Source organism: Poecilia formosa, unplaced genomic scaffold (assembly GCF_000485575.1).
Source record: "Poecilia formosa unplaced genomic scaffold, Poecilia_formosa-5.1.2 Scaffold130, whole genome shotgun sequence".
NCBI classification, from domain to species: domain Eukaryota; kingdom Metazoa; phylum Chordata; class Actinopteri; order Cyprinodontiformes; family Poeciliidae; genus Poecilia; species Poecilia formosa.
The window spans coordinates 933,147-956,104 of NW_006800069.1; the positions used below are offsets into that span (position 1 = coordinate 933,147).

At 38.5% G+C, this 22,958-nt stretch overlaps 1 protein-coding gene across 2 annotated transcripts in view; it reads right to left on the reverse strand.

Annotated features, from left to right (window-relative positions):
* htr2cl1 (5-hydroxytryptamine (serotonin) receptor 2C, G protein-coupled-like 1) overlaps nucleotides 1-22,958 on the reverse strand; it is a 166,989-nt gene that overhangs the window by 56,849 nt on the left and 87,182 nt on the right. For both annotated transcript variants that reach the window (XM_016676238.1, XM_007561729.2), the window contains one exon: nucleotides 22,452-22,539. The gene's annotated coding sequence lies outside the window, so the exon portion shown is untranslated. The remainder of the gene's footprint in view (nucleotides 1-22,451; nucleotides 22,540-22,958) is intronic.

The window sequence follows — 22,958 nt, forward strand, 5'->3', positions numbered from 1 at the left end:
CAAAAACAAAAACAAAAAAGCACTCGCGAAGACTTTTCCTGTTTCAAAGGGGTTTCTTTTACTTATAAAAATAATGAAAAATAATCTCCGAGTTGACTTCAAATAAAACGTTAATTTGCGGTACAAAAGCCTTTTCACTCCTTCACCAAACAATCAGATCAGCCCCAGCAGCTGCTTCTGCCTGTTAATCACTGCAGGAGGCTGACTGACGAGGAGGAGGGTCCAAGCAAAACAAATAAATAAATATACAACAATAGATCTACAATTCACATGGCTTTAAATCTGTGGTAATTAATACTTTAGCAAAAAATAAATTTATCTAATTCTTAATAGGCTCCAACATGTGTGCAGAGCATTGTAAGCAAGCAAAGTTGCTAAACCCCCCCGCCCCACAAATAACAGTTCTTGTTAACACAGACTTGAGCCCCATCGTTCGTGGTAAAGAGTCATTTAAAAGAATCACAATAGTTCGTAAACGTCACACCACTCATTTTTCAGGCTTTGTGCGTCTGCTTCATGTGGAATCATGTGACTAAAGTGTCAAGGAAACAAGACAGAAAAAAACTCTGATGAGTTATACAGTCAGCCATTTAAATATATTTTTTATGACAGACTGAAAAAATGACCTTACATTTGACACAAACATTGGTAACAACACTATAGATTATCTAGACGAGTCACCTGTTACACACGTTCTGTTTTTTCCCCATTACCATCAAAGTGAGTCAGAGTAAGCTCAGGACACAGTAAAAAATAAATCAAAGCTCTTTTGCCATCAACTGAACAGTCGAGTTATGAGGAAAAGAAATGTTTTATGACCCAAAAAACACAACAGGAAAAAACACATCAGGGTCACTTTAGTGGTCTAGCCAGTCCCCAGACCGCAATCCTACAAAATCAAAGACAAACATAACAGGGTATTAATTATTTTTGCCCAACGCTGTAGTACCATGTATTTAATTGCATCGTTGAGGTGGGAAAATTTCATGCTTTACCTTCACTTTTTAATAGTGTTTGTAGCACACTAGCACCAGATTTTAGTGGAGAAAAAAGATAACTTATATGTGTAACTAATAAAATATTAGTTATTTTCTTATACAAATATTCTAAGTTGTAAATACTTTGTATGGTTGCCTTAGAAACAGAAGAAATTTAGAAGAAAAAAATATTTCACTTGAGTGATGGAATTTGACTTTAATGAGCGCTGTAATGCATCATGAAACTCACAAAGCAGAATCGCAAATATTCAAAACACAGCTTAGTCACAAATTGGCAAGGTCAATGATAAGTACAGAATCTTTCATTCACATTATTAGCATTTTCTGGTAACGAGCTGCCACGAAGTAAACAGATTTTCACAGTTGTGTTCAATGTATTTTATAATATATTTCCAACCAATGACAAAAAAAAAAAAACATTTTCACTTTCCTATATAATTCAAAACAATTCTTGTTAGGTATAAGTAGTATTTCAAAAGAGCAGAAGAAATATAAAGTTTTTTTTAACAATAATCTGTTGCTAAGAGATTAGCACATTTCTGGTAACCAAGTGTATAAAGTAAATAACAGATTTTTACAGTTGTGTTCAATGTATTTTATAATATATTTCCCACCAATGACCAAAATAAAATAAAAATAAAAACATTTTCACTTTCCTATAGAATTCAACACAATTCTTGTTAGGGATAAGTAGTATTTCAAAAGAGCAGAATAAGTCTTGTGTCGTTTTAACAATTACAATCCGTTGCTAAGAGATGAACACGTTTTCTAGTAACCAAGTGCTTTGAAGTAAACAACAGATTTTCAGGTTTGTGTTTAATGTCTGTTTTATAATATATGTCCCACCAATGACTAATAAAAAAACATTTTCACTTTCCTATATAATTCAACAGAATTCTTGTTTGGTAAAAGTAGTATTTCAAGAGAGCAGAATAAATCTAAAGTTTTTTTAACAATAACAATCTGTTGCTAAGAGATTAGGACGTTTCTGTTAGCCAAGTGCCACGAAGTAAACATCTGATTTTCCTTTTGCAAAATTTACCAACTCTAAATGTCTTGCAGATAAGCAATATTTCAAAAGAGCTTGTGTTTTTATAAGCAATAATATAACTTCTTATTAAATCAGTGTTGAGATTAAGTTGGATTATAGGTCTGAAAAAATCGTTTGTGCAAAGAAAGTTCAAAATTTTTTATAGTTTTCATAATTTCATAATTTTCATATATGAATACTATTTCAAGCTACTACATATTTAGCAATGCTTACTTTTTAAATTGTAGTTTATTTAAAGGATAGGCATAATAGATGAGTCATACAGCCAAAAGTAGTAGACTAACAGAATATCTGATTTCTAAAAAATGTTATGGTATTGCTGTAATTTGTCTTAGTAAGAGAAAAGTTTCAAGGTTATTTGCTTAATATTTTCAGTTTTTCTTGTTATTTTGTAGTCTCTTATTGTTGACTTTTGTATCAACACACTGGTGCCGTTGCACGCCACAGCACCAGAAAATTACTTCTTAGTGGATATTTTCACACCTGATAGTCCGGTATACTCGGTTCAAATGGGGACCACAGTTGCAACAACAACAACAAAAAAAACTGTTTGAAAAACCTGTTATCTTCCTCTCCTTTAGTAGTGCTGCACCGAGAACCTATGACGAAAACAACACAAAAACCTCTGAAGAAAAAAATGAGTGAATCTTCCTTCTTAAGGAAATGTAAACAAAAATGGAGCAGCATCAGATTTGAGCAGTCAGGATTTTTCTGTTGTTTTTGGCAAAAGACCACAAGCCTTTTCTCCTGCTAGCGCCACTCTCACACATTTGCTTAGACTGACTTCGGACTGTGGTGTAGTCTGTTTCCTGCTTTTGGAGCAATCTCTGATCCGCTTGGCGTTCCCACGTGCATTTGAACCGCACCAGAGTTCACTTCAAATGAAACGCGACTGAGGTTTTAGGCAGACCAGGGTTAGCTTTTTTGGGGGGGACGGAGCTCTATCAGAGTTGGATTAAAGCAGACTAAACAGAGCTGGTGTGAACCTGCCTATGGCCTGGAACTATAAACCTTTAGAACCTTTGGTGTAATTGTCATGATCCACACCTGTTGATCCTTTTGTTAATTGCACTCTCCTGTTTTCAGTTGGTTCCTGTTATATTTAAGTCTGTGTTTCTGTTTGTTTGCCGTCTGGTTTTCTGTGATCTTCAGTCTGTTCATTGCTGGTTTTCTTAAGGGTGATGGTTATTTCAGGGTTTTTTAATATTAACTTTCTTGCATCCCTCTGCTTATGTCCTGTTGCCGCTTCAGTCTTTTGTCGCAACAAAAACATGACAGATACAGATTACTTATTGAGGGGAAAGCAAGATAACTTTGGTACGCCTCATCTCTTCTCACATACTTTTACGACTTTACAACTTCCACTTGCCGTTACAGATGAATAAAGGCAAAGAGTTTCCCGTCGATGCCGTAAACGAAATTATCTTCTCACAAACGTGCCCAATGCAGAATTCATTCGGTCTATTTTTCAGGTATACAAACTTTGACGGTAAGGAATTTAGATGGGAAACAGAAGCTGTAATCTTTTTATTATAAAATATTCATCCAGGTCTGCTCTGAAGTTTACAGACATCTAAAAGAAACGGCAGGCCTCACATCTGAGTAAATTGTCCTTGACACTTTCCATCTCAAGCAGCTGCTTCAGACAGCCATCAAAAGGCTTCATTGTGAATTCTGGTTTCCTTCCAGGTGAATTGAAGGCTTCACTTTCCAAACTTTGCTCAGAAGCTCTATTTGGAAAGCAACTTTTAAAAATAATCGATCCTGAATTCTCCCTCACCACCAAGTCTGCCAGGGACTGTCCAGGCACGCTTTCAGAAAACCCCACATGCCTTGGATTCTCATATTATTTCCATTTATCAAAGGCAAGTGCAGCAAGTGTAATACTTTACCCTGGTAACCAAATCTTCCCTTTCCAGCCTCGCTTGGTGTCTCCCTGCGGGAGAGATAGTCCACTTGAGGGCTGCATGCTTTGAATTACTAATTATGTCTCTCTGGGCCAAAGCTAAGACCTCACACAAAAGAAGGAATGCGCCTGACAAGATACAGTGATATCCCTTCAACAGAACCCTGTAAAAGTATGTAGGGATGCCACACTAATGCCAGTACTAACACCTCACAGGTCCTGTGAGGTAGGCATACCTTTGGCTGACTGTGTCCTAAAGTGCTTAGGAGGATGTAGACCCTGGCACACATAAGCCTCCGTAATCTCTTCCACAACCCACTGTGCCAACAAGTGAGTAACCTACAGTCTGATCTCTGAGTGCAGTCTATTTCTATTTAATGGACAGAATTTCAAGAAAGACACTCCAAAAAGAAAGTGTTAGCTTTATCTTGGAGGTCATTTTAGGTTAGTTTACATAATCTTAAGTCACTCTTCATTCCTTATTGAGTTTAGGCCTCCCATGCAATGCATGAAGGCACCTATTATTCTGCACTGCCAGTAGAATGTGGGATATCACCAGCAATGTTGACTAGCAGTGACATACTCCATGTATTATGTAAAGCTCATCTTTTATGTAAAAGTTGGCTAAAATGCTAATGTTAGCTTATATGGCAACCATTAGTCTGTGGGCTATTGCTAGCTTGCTAGCGATGACCCACATCCTACTGATAGTGCCAACATGCTAGTCACACTACACACTATTGATAGCAATCATGGTAATGTTAGCCTTCCAGCTAAAATAAAATTTTAACTCATTTTTGATATATATGCTGTGTTTAATATACTGAATGGAGTAAGTCCATGTTATTCCACATGCTAGTGATACTCCAGATCCTACTGGTAGTGACAACATGCTAGCCACGAGTAGTGATAGCAATCATGCTCATGTTTCTATGGAGAAATAGGGCAGGCAAATAAGCTTTGGCTTCAGCCTATTCCTTTTTCTTTTTTGGTAAATTATGGGTTTGTAAATTAGTATTGTTTTTGTTTTCTGTGTTTAATGTTGATAATATAACTAAAATGAAGTGAAGCCTTCCAGCTAAAATGAGCTCATTTTTGATGTATTAGCTACATTTAGCATACTGAATGGAGTAAGTGTCCATGTTGTTCCACATGCTACTGACCACATTTTCGATAACTTTAACATTGCTGCTAATTTTCAGCATCAGGACGTCTGATTCGGGTCTGACCATATTCCAACGGCCATTCATGACAACTAACCCAGGTCAACGGTTATGAATTCTGGCGTTTAACAATTGTTACAGTAGATTAAGGACTGGTCTGCAGAGATCTTTGCTTGTTTTTTATTTACCTCCACCGCAAACTCCCTTCCATATAAAGACCCAGCAAATAGATATGTGCAGAGGTAGGGAGTAATGCAGCATGAAATTAAACATGCTGCAGGGATTTGGTATTTTGCTCATTAATGGTATTAGTCTAATGTATTCGCGTGGGCCTGAAGAAACACAAATGTTAGAGTTAATGTGAGAACTAGCAGAAGAGTCAGCCCAGATATTGGCATCTCTTCTTTTCAGTCAGATTAAGTCCTCTGTGATTTGGTGTGCGTTTGCAATATATAAAAAATAAAACGTTCAGCCTGTTTTGTTTGCATCCAGAAAAGCAGATGGACATTTGAAGAGTTCAAGGGAACTCTACACATTGCCAACCTGATCAGAAAGAGTTGCACGAAAATTGAACTTTAGAGGAAGTTGTCTATAAATAAAAGTTGTCTACACTTCAGTTATTTTTCATGTACTAAAAGTTGTGCAAGAGATAATTGAAACAAGATTAATGGAAGAGGCGACTGAAGAATAAAAAGCGGGGAAAATATCTGTAGTATCAGCAAGAGTTTTTTTAATCCTATTTTTCTTTTTTGGTGGTTCATAAAAAATGATCCAATTACAGGTTTTAAAAGCTTACTTTAATGCTTTTAAAATTAAATTATGTCTTCAAGGAAATCTATGCAGGGTATTCTCCTAAAACTATTTAACACCGGTGCACCTAAAACCAACCAGAATACAACGAGACATTAATTTGCTCATCCTGATCTCTATTTTTAATTAAGAATAATTACTTACTCTAGCATGCATGTTTGAAGAAGGGAAAAACTGGAGTACATATGGAGAAAACATCGGCACAGAGATTTCTCATAGGAAAAACCAAGGGAAGGAAATGTACCTAACGTGAAACAGCCCTGCAGCTGCGGACACTTAGCCCCAACAACGTCTTTACGTTTAAATCAATCAAACCACAGCATCCGACTGCATAATAAGAGGAAGCTATTCTCTCCCACAGAGGACAGCTACTCCCTAACTGCCTCATTTAAAATCCATGCTTTGCTCCCTTCTCTTGTCTTCATCAGCAGAAAAAAAAAGTTTTACAAAATGCCTGCCTATTGGGTATTCTAGCATGCTTTAGGCATTAACAAGTAGTGCTCATACACCGGTTGCAGCATTTTTACCGTGGACTTTGACTTGAGAAGATGAGGTTTAGGACAGGGGTGTCACTAGGTGTTAAGGACAAAGGGGGCCTTAGCCCCCAGGAGGTGAACAGGAAGTGAACAAACACAGCACTAAAGAACAGAGAAGTCACTTTCCCACTTTTAAAAAAATGGTCAGGGTAATACAAATTTTTGGTACTATGCAAAATATGACTGTAAATAGTAAATCTCAAAATGGTTCATTAGCAAATGTTGCTGAGATAGTTATGATTTTCTGTGGCTTTACACCGAAAATTGTTAGGTACTCTTTGAAGAACATTTGTGAAAGTTTTCATGTTTGTATCATCTTCTGAGAGATTCTAGCCATGTTTTATCCCAATATCTCAGACTATTACACTATGACGTAAATGGAAACTGACAGATTTATGGCCATATTCAAGTAAAACATGATAGTTTATGTGATTATTAAAATTCATATTCTGGCCACATTAAGTTGAATTTGTTGGCGGTTTGGATACCACGGTGTGGTTTCAAACAAAGACATTCAAGTGTTGAAGTGACCTAGTCCAAGCACATACCTACGTTAAATTAAGACTGGGTGACAAAACTTGAAAGTTAATATTCGCGGAAACTCTCCACACAACCTGACTGAGTTTGAGGTATTTTATATTTTAGGTGCAAACTTGGTATAAACATAGCTCTGTATTTGGTGCAAACGATGGCAAAGGGGGACTCAGTTTGAACACATGCCTCACTTTTAGATTTTTATTACAAATTATAAAAATCTAAGTCACTGCTAGACATTAAACTTCTATTTCAATTAAAAAAACATTTCTTTGCCTTAGTGCCTACAAGCTTTTCTACTGGTTTTATGCTTCCTCCAGTCACTCATCTGATTACTTCATGCTCTTAAACTAACAGGTCAAGTGAAAAAGCGGCTTTACAGCCTCGAGTCTTTTTGATAAATTGATCCATAAAGACCTCTTGAAGTATCTTAGCCTACTTTCTTTTTCTTCGACAGAGGTAACAAACCCACTGCAGGGTTGTTGCTATTCATTAGGCAGTTCATTAAAGAAATGCAAGCTCCACACTGTAGCAATAAAACTACTTCAGTGCAGTACAAATGTACTGCTATAAATCTACTCCTATTTGTATCCTGTAGGCAAGTGCTGCTGTATGCATTTCAGCTTATTTCATTACGCCGTAAATGAAAACCGGCTCAAGCAGCTGAAACGTCACTGTGGTCAGAGTAAAAGAACTATTGAAATAATGGATGAGGTTCAGACATACCGACTTATATGACAAATCACTGAAAACGGTTTTGTAAAATAAATGTAAATATAAGTAGATCATTTCTGATTTTGACAGAGGAATGAAACCTCAATTTTATGCAGCATTTTCATAAAGATTGTATATGTATTTTTTACAGATAAAACGTAAAAAACGTTCCATCAAGTTTTTAATGTATCAATTTCTTTAATGTGTTTTTTTTTTTAGCCCCGTTTCGCTTTTTCTGTCGAGGACCTTGAATTATGCTGTTCACGAATGCCGCTACATAAACAAACTTGGTTGCACTGCCTAGAGTACAAATTCTCACTAGACATAGTCATTGAATGGATCAGGAAGACATAATCCAGCAAACGCAAGAATGGTATTCATTGGACCTTGTGGAGGCAACTTTATGACAGAGTTTGTTGGTAACATCTCTCAAAACCAACAGCAGATCCAGAAAAAGACCAGCGCTCTGGCAGCCTTATCATCAGCACAGGTTGGACTCATCATCCACAAGGAGAAAACCAAAATCCTTAAAATAAACTCCAATTGCTTCAACCCAATCACTCTGATTGCAAGTCCTCTGGAGGAAGTGCAGTCTTTCATCTGTCTGGGCAACATCATCGACCAGGAGGGTGGAATAAATGCAGATGTCAAGTTAAGGAAAGGCAAAGAGTTCCCTTTATTCAGCTCAAGAATAACTGGACATCCAGAGAGCTGGCGGTGATCACCGAGATCCGGCTGTCCTCTAGCTGAAACCTACAAGACAAGCAAAGACTTGAGGAGAAAAAATCCAGACATTCCTGAAGAGCAGCCTCAGAAGGATTCCCCACATTCGCTGGCCAGACACCATCAGTAACATCAACCAACAGGAAACAACCTGCCAACTCTCACTAGAGGCAGAAATCAGGAAGAAAAGATGGCGCAAGGTAGGGCACACTCCACGCAAACAACAAATCAACATCACCAGACGGGCTCTCAAGTGGAAACTCGCGGCAGATGAAAAGGAGGCCGTCCAAGAAAACATCTGAAGACGAGGAAGACGTCAAGAAGATGGTCTACACTAGAAACCAACGAGAAAGAATGGCTCAGAAGAGACATCTCTGGAGTTCCTAATTTGGCGGACAATACCCTGGGACGGGGTGAAGGGCAGAAGAAAGAAGATGAGACATACGGAGTTGGAATTGCTGCCAAAGTTACATTTATATCCAATGAACACAAAAAAACATTCAGAAGCACATTCAGCTAATCTTTGTCCTTTGATTTCATCAAATGTATCAGTTGTGTCATTTATCCTGGCATGTTATTTCAAATCCTGTAGTTGCTTGAGATAAAAGCCGGAGGTGACCCTTGCCTTGCAAAAGAAGAAGCGGAGGGGGGTTGAAGGGAGAGGACGCCTGTGAAATGATCATACCGAACAGATGACTCACCCAGGAGCAGCTAAGAAGTAAAAACATTCATTAACTTTGCATTTTTCCTGCTCATTCATCTGCACTGATGAGGGTCCTCCTCTCTGCAGCCTTAAAACACCATTCTCTCTCTCTTTCTCTCACTCATCCACCCTTCGTCCATCCAAAAGCTCCTTGCTTATTCTGAATTTTAGAGCCATTTCTCCTTCTCCTCTAACAGAACGAGTTCAAGTGGATTGGCAAAACATTTCCAGCAAAGTAGGAAGTGGGAGGTAAAGGGGAGTGTGGTGAATCCAAAATCAAAGTGATTCTTTCCAGCCGACACCAGAATCGTTCCATTTAAAGGAGCCTGAAAGAAGTGACAGCAATTCATCTCCGAAGTGAGCTCCACGCAGGTATCATCCCCGCCTTTCCCAGGTTAAATGCTTCAGAGCATTGTAATAGCATCCTCAGCTATTTATTACAATCACAAATACCTCATTAAAAAACTCCTTTCTTTTAATTGATTGTTAATTTAGCCAGAAGATAACAGCTCATCATAGACAAAACAAAGCAAAAATAATCAGTGAGCTGGTTACTTTGTTTCGTAAGGGACGCTATGACATCATGACTGCATTAAGTTGCTGAGCAGACCCCCCAGATATCACACAGATGAATATATTTAAAAAGAGATTTGCTATTCATGAAAAACCTGGTAAATGAAAAGCTTAAATTGAGCTTCCAAGGAAGCCTGATGTGTGAAGTATGTGAGCTGTCATTAATGTAAAAGGAGAAGAAATACACTGTAGTAATCAGACATCACTTCTAGCAATTCTGTTATGTTTTCATTTTGTCAAAGATCCCAGATTGTTAATTAAAGCATGATGATGTTAAAGGGGCAGCCCTCGTCTCGACTACAGTCACAACTAGTAAATATAGTAAAAAAGATAAAAAGATTATATTATCACTGACAAAACTATGTATGTGGCAAGATAGCTAGCTGGCCAGCCTTCTGCCCAGCTAGCCATCGATCTATCTACCTACATATATAGCAAGCTAGCTAAATTGCCAAACATCTACCCAGCTACCCGTCTGTCTCTGTCTATCTAGCTAACTACCTATCCATCTAGCAAGATAGCTACTTAACTAGCTATCTAAGCTAGTTTTATTCATAAAAATAGTGAGGACTGATTGGATTTTAGTCTACATTTCTTTAAATTTTATTCAAAATCATTAGCAGAGATCAATTTCCAAAGACTAGATAAAGACAAGCTTTGTGTAAACAGATTATATCAGAAGCTGTTGCTTTGTCGCATTCTTCACTGCCTTGACATGAATTGAAGAGCATATCTGTATTGTTCTTTGTGTTTGATTCGTGTATTGTGCTTAAATCCCAAACCATCGTCCCCTTTTTCTATTCTTGTGTCATGTGTGTGACGCCCAGTGGCTCAAATGTTGTGAATTTGAGTCATCCGAATCACAATTATGTTAAATGAGAGCACGCAACATAGTAGAGGAGGTGGGAAGTAAGGAGGTGGATAGAAAAACAAAGTGACCTTGGTGTCTGTAGTCGTTACAAAAAAAAAAAAAAAAAAATAGAAAAAGCATCTGTAAAAAATGTACTGAATGGAGTTTTTACACCATAAAATTGGCTCTCATTCTGTAACTTCATTTATAGTGCTTCTTTTTTTAAGGTTTTTATCACACTGGTGGCCTTTATTCAGCAGAAGCTGGACACTAATAAGGGCTTAAAGCAGGGGTCTGTAACCTGCACATTTTAATAATATGGCAAAAAAAAAAAAAAGTAGAACCAACAATGTTTTTAACATTTGGTGTGTGTTTTCCTTCTCTCACTAAGCCATCAGTCTTCAACCTTTACAAACCAAAGAGACGTGTCTCCCCCCCCTCCCCCGCTCTCCCCTCAGTCAAGCTAAGTAAAACTAGTTTAAAACCCAAATGTTACATCATTTTTTGTTAAAATTTCCACCGTTATATTTCTGATTTTAGGTTTTAAAACAAAACAAAACAAAAAATCATTAAACAATTATGAAAGAGGATTGATTGATTTTCTTGTAAGGGATGTTGAAAGTTGGTGGAAAATGATATAAATGCAACAAGTACTTACTTATCAACATTTACTGATGAGAAAAAACACATTATCGTGTCATTCTGTTTTGGAAATTTAATGCAGGAATCAATCCATGCAGGAAAACAAAACAAAACAAAAGTTTCTTAAAAAAATAAAAATCTAAATTTGTTTTATCAAAGAGGGGACAACAGCATCGAAAACTGTAGCTTCTGTAAGCTCCATGCGGATCCCCATTTAATTTGTAGTTTTATAGTTAATTTGAGCCACACATGAGACGCTTTCAACATAAAGACAAGTCCAGTATAACACCAGGTTATAACAAATATGTATGAAAACGATATGATTAGGCATACAGTAGGAAACTTAAGGAACATGTACATGATGTGTACAAAATGTCCCATACAATACTTCTGTTGGTACCTTTTCAGGTACCAAAGTATAAAAATAAAACAGGATGAAAAGGAAGAAATGACCAACAACCTCTGTTGACCTTCTCATTGTTGCACCACATAGTGCAAAGCCCTTCTCTTTTGTTATAATGGTAGAAATGAGAAAATCATCCATCTGTTGTGCTGAAAAATTGTGCTTGGACATATCTTTTTCTAAGATAGAAAAAAAAAACCTGTTCACAATGTGTGAAAGCGATGAAGGAGTCAAAGGCAGAGGGAAGCCTAACATTTCACATGTCAGCAAAAGAGATGGGGGCCCAGCAGATCATTATCGCCCCGCTGCAGAGGTGGTGAGAGAAGATCCCAGCCCATCCTGTGCGGAAAATAAGAAGAAAATACTGCCAGAGGGAGACCCCTCCATTTGTCTGAGCGACACGCAGACACCAACCATCTTACAGCCTAATTTCCAGCGGGACGCTGGATGTTTTCTCTATTGTATGTCAGCGAAGGTTTGATTGTCTCCAGCTCTGACCTGCACACATGGATGGGTTTGCAGTTTAAGCACACTCAGCCTTCTCGAGAAAGACATCACAGCTGGAATGACACGAGTTACACTTTTCTTTATTATTATTATTATTATGAATTTAAGCTCAGAGGGGGATTTTACCCGGTTCACTGGATTTTATTTTGGCAGTTTGGCTGCTTTATTTTTAGAGATTAAAAAATAAGACTTAAGTTCCTTTAGAGAAACATCTAAATAATACCAAACTACTAATATGAGAATGAATTTACTGCTAATATCTCATGATGTGGCATTAAAAAAACAAAATGTAATAAAGGCCTGGTGTTTTTACTTTATAAACTATATTCATTCTTTTCATGTTATTGATTGTAGGCAATCCCTTAAAAAGGAGACAGGCACGACTGCCATAAAGCTGCTGCCTGGTCCGCAAAGCGTCTTAACAGGAGCTACTTCCCAAAAAGAGTGTTTAATTTATAATGAGAAAAAAGCAATTAAAATGGCTTAGCCCCCAAGTGAAAAACTTATTGCTCTTTTGTTAAATCATAAGTTAATTGTGGACAATCAGTTTTTCTTTGACAGCTCAGTTTAAGTTTCTGGCTTGATTGCTGCCTGAAGTGCAAAATTAAGAAATCCTCTAGATCACGCCCTGATTTAAAGTAATTCAAAAACAGTAGAGGAACGTCATTGTCATCCGTCTTTCTGGAAAAGGTTAAGGTGAGCCACGGTCAGAATATCTTTTCATTAATGAAGAAACGTGGCACCTTTTTCAGAAACAGCAAGGCTACCAAAATTACTCCAAAAGTACAACACCAGAGCACCTAGCTAGGCTTTATATGTACGTCCCTCTAGCTTCAGTTAAAGCCAGTGGTCATGATTCAGCAATTTTTTCAAAAGAGTTAAAAAGAGTTAAAAAGAGAGAAAAAATGGCACCAATAGGACAGTTTGATGACAAAAACAACTGCTGACCAAAAGATTTTGTGGAAAATTATCCTTCAGGCTGACGTGACAAAACTGGAACTGTTTTGGAAAGTGAGCATCTTGTTAAATCTAGCATAAAACAAACATTCATGCTAGAACAATGGTCTTTTAATATCGCCATTACCTGCCATTACCTGCCATTACCTTATTTCACCAAGTGGTTAAAATTAGCCTGGTGGAAACTAGCCACTTGCTACGCTTCACTTCGTACAGACGGTCTGGGCTCTGAGCTATCGAGAAACGATCAGCTGGACGCCTGGACGCTGGTGAAGTTTTAAATTTGACCCAATCCCAATCACTAACGTTTGTCCATGACGTATGTAACGTGTCAGTTCGATGCTGTGAAGCTTACTGGAAACTATTTGCATTATAAACAACCATCCTCCACCAAGAAGAAGCGTCAAACTGAACGTGGCGGCTGCTAACGTCAATCCCATATTTGGAAGTGTGGCCAACACAAACTGAACGTCTTTGTTCACTTCCTCCACTGCCATCATTAAAACTACTGACAGAAGAACAGCACAAAAAATCCTGACCCTTTTAGGAACCCTTCCAAAAAGAGTTGAAAGTCTTACGATGGCTGCGAAGAATGGAGCGACATATTTGATCCTGTTGATTAGAAAGGGGATGAAATTTATGTGCAAACATGTAAGAAGGCAGACTTGTTTATATTCTTGGGAATATAGTATATATCTAAAAAAAAAAGAAAAGGAAATTAGAAACAGAAGAGCAAAATCACCGGAGGGACTGGAGATGTAGCATTTAAAATACGTCAGTCACGATTCCACCATCGTGAAAAAATGGCGGTGTAAATGGAAATAACGTTGATGATCACCGAGACTTAGTTTCCAGGAAAACGTCTTTATCTCCGCAGCTTCCAAACTGTACTTCATAAATAAACAACCCGAGGCGACACAAACAAGAGACACTTGAGAGATTTCGGAAAGTGCAGACACTTCCCCAACCATTATCCTGACTGGGTGAGATTTGGAAAAACTCCATCAAAATGTAAATGAATACCTTTTCAAAGAGTGAATTTGAGTGTAAAGAGCCTGAAAAGGAATGGATACTGGAGACTTTTCTAAAGAATTCCCTGCTTCTGTTTTTTTTTTTTTCCCTCTCGCAACAAAACAGGGAAACTTAACTGCGACTTGCTTTTTCATCACTGATGGTCCTCACTGTTTGAGAAGTGCAGCAGGCAGCAGTTTTATAACAAACACAGTCAGCTCTGGTAGCTCTGGTACGTGAGGCTTTGGGAACGAGGAGGTTAATGCATGTTTCAAATCGTTTTGTTGATAGAGACAATTTCTTTAGAAACGGGGATGCTATGGTTCCCTGCAGGCTAACAAAAATTATATGCCAGTGAGTCAGACAGCGTGTTTAATTCCAAAATCCCCAAAGTTAAAGGATTACTGCTTAAATATTACTCAAAGTGGTTCTCAGCCTGCTTTAAAAAGAAAAAAAAAACCTTTTTAATTCAATTTGTTGGCTACGTCTAGGGATGAAAACATGCTGAATAATGTAACGCTCTATTAAAAAAATATTCCGTGTCTAAAAATGGAATAATTACATTTTAGTGAATGAAAAATACATCAGCCTGTATATGTCTAGACTTGAGGAAAGGAGAGTTGCACTGGTACCTTTTCAAAACGACTGCAGCTGAATTTACGACCCTATACGGCGATGTCAGCGCAAGAGATGTTTATCTGCTTCAAGAAGTTAGCGCTGACCTTGGATTCACGGAAACTTTGCTTTTCTTTTTTCTTCTCCTCTTTTTCCAGCTCTTTGTTGTGGGAACTGTAAAACAGTGATGAATGCCGGTCTCTTTTACGCTGCCGCGGCTGTGTTGACAACGTTCTTAGCGAGGCACGTAACGAGCAGAAAGTATGTTAGAAGTCTCTCGCTGACAACTTCGCCGGTTCCCTTCATTTAAGCAACAAAGAAAAAAGAACGATTCTAGCACAATTCCTCTTTCCCTTTGTCACACTTGAGGTAATAAAGCGAAAGGGTGTCTAAGAAATAGATTGTTCATTCCTGCTGTGATGACTCTGCCCTGCAGCTGATTCTCTTGTGTGTGTGTGAATGTAAGTCTGAGGCTTCAGGAGTGTGTGTTTGCTTTCCAAGAGAAGCCACAAATGGCCATGTCAAACAAATAGATGCGGCCTCAAACGTACGTTGCATCATTCGAGCAGCAACGCTGTCCAACGCGAGGACTCTGCTTTTTTAGGCAAATAACCACAATGCATAGGACTGTGACGATAAATTTTTCGAGACAATAAATTGTCCCAGAAGTTATTGCAATAAGCGATAATATTGTCACTTTGAGACTGTTTCCAAGTAATTTATTAATAATGGGATAATTATTCAAGTCCAACATCTAAAACGGTAATAAACTTTAATTTTGTAAAGCGCAATTCTGGAAGACATTTTAAATTTCAAAAATAAAACACGGCAACCAAAAACAAGAAATAAAACGGGAATAAAAATGACACAAAACCGAAACCATAAAGGAAAAGGATTATAAAGTCTCTATAAATAAAATCCTTAATTCTTGTCTGTTCCATGAAAAAAAAAATCTGATTTTTTTTTTCTCAGCATTCTGACTTTAATCTCCGAATTATGACTTCTTTAAAACAGTTTGAACTCTGAGATTAAAGTGAAAATTTAAACTTTAAAATCCTGATTCTAGGAAAAAGTCAGAATTTTGACACGCAAGTCAGAATCCAGATTGTTCTTTTTTCAGTGGACCTAATCCTATAGATTATTGTCTCCCAGATATTGAAACTGTTTGTCATTTTAATTTCAGAGTTGGCAACAAAGCTTCCAAAGGAGAGACGCTGAGGGGACTCTGCCGTGTTTACCGTTAGATGCTGAGCAGGTGAATCATTGTTCGCATCGATTCGCCAATCGACGGGGAAGACGCTTTCGATAATTTATGCTAACAGTAAGGAGACAGAACCGCCATTCATCCCATCACTGCTTCTTCTCCTCCCGTCTTCTGCTTCTCCCACTCAGCCTGATGGACCCCGTCCATTTGCATTATCACACACACGCGAAAAGAAAAAAGACTCTGAGGAAGAGCGAGTGGAGAGAGTAGGACAGTGTGTAGAGCTACGTGCGTGGTGTGTGTGTGTGTGTGTGTGTGTGTGTGGGTGTGGGTAGTCCTCCTGGGAGTTTTCTCCAGCATTCTGACACAGCCCCTCCACTCTTAAACAGGAACATTATTGGAGATTAAACAAAGGGAGCACACTCTTCTTCTGTCAAAGAGCGATCCAGTCCCTGCTAGCAGCTTCTCCATGTGGGTGCCTGCATTATAGAAACCACTTAAACTGAGCAGGACTGACAAACCGGCTGGACGGCCCCCTGGGGGGAGGAAGGGGAGTGAGGAAGGAGCAGGACTGAAGAGGAGGAGAATAATCTTCAATCATTTTAATTGCAAAGCTTGTTAGGAGTTTTTTTGGGGGCCTTATTAGCATGTTATTGTGAAGCAGTAGAATGCTTGATGGACAGCCTGGACAGAGCTGTTATTTTTGCGGGTATATAGATGTGTGTGTTATTTAGACATCCACTAATTGATGTTTGCTAAACGTCGAAGGGAAGGTGTGAAGAAGAGCTCACCGTCACCGGCAACTTCTGCTCCAACATCCTGTCACTCACGTCCGAGACAACCGCAATGAATCTAATTAGCAGCTATCATTACATCCAGACGCTCTGCATCAGTCGAACGTTTCAGCTAAATGTCACATTAGCGCTCTGAGATTGGATCGTTTTCACCTAAACCCAAAAGCTGCTGCCCATATTTGGGCAGAAGAGGGACTTTTCACCTGGAATGGGGAAGTAAGTTGGTCAACACAAGGCATACATGCTCCACTACTCTCTATTTTCAGCAACCTGCCAAAAAAAGAGATTATTTTGGCTAAAGCTCCATTTATTTAATGCTTCGTCTAATCTGTGCCTTCAAGCTACTGTATTTTCAAGACGATAGACGTGATGAATGTTATCGGTTTGACTGACATAGACCGGCCCACCAACTCAACAGTGAGGTGGACATTCTTGCTATGTTTAATAAAATACAAAAAAAATGGTATCAGCCAAAATCGAAATTGGCAGGTCTGACTTTTTGGGGATCGGTAATGGCCGACCGGTCAAAAAACTGAAATTGGTGCGCCCATGCTGATGCCCATGCTGATGTTTTGACAGACCTTTATTTTTTTTCTTACTTACGTTTTATGATGCAGCATGAAACACATCCAATTTTCTCCCTCCTGTTTTGATGTATGAAATTTTCCAACTTGGATTGAAAGGGTTAAGTTCACCTTTTTGAAGTGGTTTTGTAGAAACATGTGGGAATCCTGAGACTAGTGGACGGCTAGCAGCTCACCTGACAGACTGAATGGCCTTTTTCACAGGTTTAACAAATACAGATCATACTCTACTAACGGTAAGGAAAATAAGGCAGATAATAACTTTATAAAAACTCAATGCAGACATTATAACCTGCCTCGTTAAGGCGGTGATTAAGGCAACCGTTTAGCTTGGTAGATGTGTTAGCACAATGAAGAGCTCTCAACAGACTGGTCGCTTTTCCTGATTGCTGTTATATCTGTTATTATGTGGTTTAGTTGGTCATAAATCAGCTCTCCCTGATGACCTGTGGTATGACTCCCACTCCTGTTGTCTTAATTGGCGCTCGGGCGCAGCGGTAGCTACTGGAAGCAGGCGAACGAACGCTGGTAGCCATGACAGGTGTGAGCACCGACTCCTACAGTGGCAACAGCAATCTGAGATATTTCTGTTGCAATTAAGGCCTGTTTTTTTTTTTTTTTTTTTTTTTTTTTTTTTTTTACAAACATAGAGATAGAACCAGAGATATATGTTTGAAGCATTTTTTTTTGTGTGTGCGTTTTTGGAAGGTTATTTTTGCACAACTGAGTTTTTATAAATTGCTTAAAATGCAACCAGGTTGGGTGATTTAGAGGTTTTTTATTCTCTTTCCTGTCGAAATATTAAATAGAAAGAAATTTATCTTAAGAAATGTAGGAATCTGTGTAATTTATGTTTATGCCCTAATGAAATGGGAAGTTGTGGATTACCAACTAAGTGCTCCCAACAATCGATACTAAAAATGCTCATTATTAGCAGTAATTCACAATAATCATGAAACAACTGGGATGTTCATGTGACTTAAAAACTGTTTTCCTTTGCATTGTGAGGCTTTAATCTTCTTTAACTTACCAGTTTCAGTTGGAGAATATATAAAAAATGATTTTAATACAAGTTTTTTTTATATAAATATGATTACATGACATGCTGACATCAACAGATTCAAATAGCAAAAAGAAACACAGGAGAAATCCTTTCCAAAAACTAAAGTATGACCTGAGCACCTGTTGTATCATATTCATAACACCAGAGTTAACAGGTTAAAATTATTATATTACCCAAATGATGTCACTGCTTCACTCCTGGCTGGTGTAGAAACACGTGAAGCTGCTCAATCTTAAGTAAATCAGCAGCTTCGGGTCGGAGTAACAACACGGAGGCAACAGCCGAGTTTAAAGCTGTGCGTTTGTCCCTGGGCGTCACTCGCTGCCTCACATTTATTTTATCTGGAAGACTTACACAGCTAAATACGTCTGATCCCTGGAGCCGCGGTGAAGAGGTAATTAAACCTGCATCTCCACCGCTCTGACAAAACAAATTGATTTGGGGCTCTTTCAAATCAAAGACGTCGGAGGCGCGCCGACGTTGCGCCGCGTAAATGTTATTGGCCGAAAATGTGACCGAAAAAGTGGGGATGTAAACACACGTGGTGGTCTGACCTCTGTGTTGGAATGAAAAAGAACGAAGAGGCTGCAGGGAGAAAAACTCATCTACACCTGAAGGCAAGAGACTAATTAAGTAGAGAGACGTGCCCTTTTTCTGCTTCTCCCTGGGAGACGATATATATATATATGTGTGTGTGTGTGTGTGCGTGTGTGTGTGTTTAGAATCAATAAAAGAGCCATTGCTATCACAGCCAGATGCACAAAGGACACCGCGTCTCATCACACATCAGCATGAGAGGGAGAGCGGAGAGGAAAGAGAAAAATCAAGGACAAGCTGAGAAATGTCTGACGTCTAATCTGGCCGATGTTTACGATCAATTCAACGTACGAAGTCAAGAAGTCAAAGCTAACCGTTCTAATGACACGATAAATAAACAGCAGGCTAAGAAGCAAAACATTAAATAAGGTCGTTATTACTTGATCCCAGGTTTTTAAGAAGTTGTAAAAATGTTCAGTGTGAAACAATAAGATGGCACACAGGGTCGACGTAGATTAAAAAAGAAAAACATTGGTCACGAAAAAAAATTTTTCCGTTAAAAAATTTTCCAGTTTGTTTAGATTCATTTTAGAAATTTACGTGAAAACCCTGGAAGTTTTCCGATGTAAAGTCGTTGATTTTCAAGAATGTCGGAAAATAGTAAATTTCCACCTAAAAATGCAGAAATGTTCAAATTCCTTTCAAAAATGCTCAAATTAATTTCAGAAATTATAAAAAGAAAACCTTGGATATTCTCTGATGTTTAAAAAAGTGATACATTTGCAAGAATGTCACAACATATCTTTGTTTTAATATCACACTTTGGTGCAGCTGGTAGAGAAGGTGCACAATGTGAAGAAGCTACTTTGCCCTGGTTTTGATTCCTGGTGTCAGACCGTTTGCACACACTCACACAAACGCATGCACACACACTGAGAAAACACATTTGTCTTGCCACAAAAACAAACAAACAAAAAATCTAAATGTGTAAAGTTTTCAATATTTGTGTCGCTGCCAGAACTTTTGACCAAGATTGCAAGCAGTTTCTGGTTTCTTAGTCTTTGTCTGGATTCTTGCTTTGAACATCCTCTCTGGCTGAGCCGGTTTCATTTGTCTTTGGATTAGTTTATGCTCTGCGCCTCAGCAGACTTAAAGAGCTTTGTTTTTCTTCCAGCCGGCCCGCCTGCCTGCCTGCCTGCCCGCCTCCGGGTAGTGTCTCTGCATCTGGCTCGCTCGTCCAATCCCTCCATCCGTTACACTCCATTCACTCATCCCCAGAGACATAATTGCATGGGTTCAAAGAAAGGAAAGAAGAAAAGAACGGCATTACAAGAATACCTTCTGAAGGGATTTTTGTAAAATTGTCCCTTCAAATGTTTAAAGTTACCTTCTCCAGCAGAGTAAACTGGGGAGAACGTTTCCCCTTCGACTCTGAAGTAAAAAATCCGGCCACCGGTCGGGAGGCAGATCCTTGTTCTGGAGAATCTGGAGCTAATGTAAAAGACTGCAGTCCATGTTTGACCCGCTGCGTTTGTTGTACTCTCAAAAACACAAAACGAGCTGCGATTTGACGACTCTCAAACTGAGTCTCTGTTCCATTTCCGGCTTGAATAGTTTTTATTAGCGTCAACTGGAAGAAACAGAAGAAATGTCAACTTTGGACTAGCAACTAGCATCCAACGGTTTCTGTCAATGTTAAAAAATAATGTTTAAAAACCATTCCTGTTTTACGATGCATGGGAAGGTTGGCAACAACTGCTTATTATGCTAATCTGTCGACGCAACATGCTAATGCGAGAACCACTTCCTTTTTGTACTTCAAAATAAACGTCTTGAACAAACAAACTGCTTAAAACATTCATCTTTATATGTGAGGCTCCTACTGACAGCTTGAATTTTCTCTACCAGATGGAATCCCAAACTACTAGCAAGACAGATTTCACTATAACATACAAAACAATCCCGTTTTATTATCGTAGCATCATGAGATATTGCTACATACATAGCAGACAAATGTGACTGGATGAAGGAAATTGAGGAGATCAATGAAGAAGGAAATTCTTTTAAATAGGAAGTTTAAAAAAATAAAAATAAAATAAAAATCTTGGTTCAGGGCTACTTTACTAAAATGACTCGTGTTTCTACTTTTTTTTTTTAACCAATTAACTACATTTTGAATTACCAGACACGAGACATGGAGTGAAAATGACAAATAATTTTAACTCGGGGGACCAAGTAGATTAGCAGGCCACACCGCACCTCTGCTTCAATCGTCAGACGTTTGGCGACAAGTGATTTATGTCAGTGGGGGCACGCTCAAATATTAGCCCTAAAAACGAGCAACTGCTTTTGTGTCAAATGAGCTCATCAATAAAAGCGGAACCGAGTGAGCCCAGAGAAAGCACGGTGAACTCCACCTCATCAGTTATCAGCGCGCCGCGCTCCCCGCGCCGCGGCCCGAACACGCTCACGCAGAGGACTGAGCTAATTTCAGTGAAGCCATCACAGTTGGCTGGAAGCTGTAAATTTTTCAGAGTGAGAGACAGCTTAACAGTAAAAAAAGGGCAAAGAAGGGAAGGAAGAGAGAAAGAGAGAAAGCAGGGGAGAACGTATGTGTGTGTGTGTCTCTTTAAATAGACACCCTCAGACGCAGAGGGAGAGAGGAGGACAGAGAGGTGAACATGACAGGAGGGAGAGGGGAAACCAGGCGTCCGCTGGAGGGACATAATTAACAAATCCGAGTTCGTGTGTGACGGGTGATGTGACCATGTTGTACCTACTGTGTGTCTGCCTGATTTAGTGTCTCTGTTTGTGTGCCCGGGAACAGATGGTGCCAGCGAATCCTCGACGCAGGCAGGTTTCTTTTGAGCCCGGCAAAAGCACATATTCAGTCTCTCCCTTCGCTCGTACGTTCAAGACGTTAGAGTATGAGTGCAGCAGCGCCTCCGTGTTTGTGTGCTGTGATCTTGTTTCAGGGAGATCCTGTGAGCTAAGCTAATCAGAGTGAGACCGATCAAACAAGAGTGAAATATTGTAGAGATATTTAGTTTGATTTAAGCTCCAAATAATACGGCAGCAACGTTCAATATCATCTCCTTCCCAAAATAAGTTGTTTTAGTTTGTTTGTTTTGTTTTTGTTTTGTTTTTTTTTGCCAAAAGTGATTTCTTTAAATGACATTTTGGCAGAAAAAGAAAAAAGAAAAAAAACAGGTGGTGGTTTTCTCCAAAAAGTCACTTTTGGCAAAAAGATGATCATAGGTTAAATATTCTCCTGAGCAACTTTAGTTTATATTTTCTATGACATTCTTAGTAAGGTAGAAGTGGAAAAAAAACCCATAAAGAAATGTCTTTGACAGTGAGAACGTCAGAGCGATCACCACAAGCTTTTTTAAAATGTCATTGTTTGACCCCCAGAACTTAAATTTGTGGCGTGAGCAACAGGTGAAAACTGAAGAGAAAATATAATTTAAAAAAAAAAAACGAGCATGAAACTTTCCCACAAAATTAAATTCTGGTTAATACTCCGTGAAAATCCATATTTTATATTTTAAATCTTATGAGCTGCTCACTCACCCTCAGGATATTCTGTGTGTGCGGTTCCACACTCTGTGTTTTCTGTCGGCCGTGTATGAAGACGTTCAGGAGCTTCTGAGGATTTAACCTAAAACAAACAAGGGGAAATAATTAAGTGATTAAACAATATAATAACTATATTTGGATGTTTGTGTCACATTTGGAACAAGGCAGCAATTATCTTCAGAAAACAACAACCCTGAAAGAAAATACATTTTGATCTCCAATAACTGAGTATGCCTCTTTTTATAGGGATTTTTAAGTGATTTTTGGTGATAATGAGAAAAGCAAACTTCTCTAGGTTGAAATAATTTATCACATTGCCTCAAGAAGAAAAAAAGAAACTTTTGTAATCGCAAGCTAATTAGAAAATTGAACCATAAACACAGCATCATTATCAGGAGGTAATGAGACAAAAAAGCTTAAGGTTTCTTAAGATAAAGCATTGTTCTCAAAAGTAAACCAAAACCATGTGCTTTTTGTAAAATGTTGATAAAAACCAGAGCA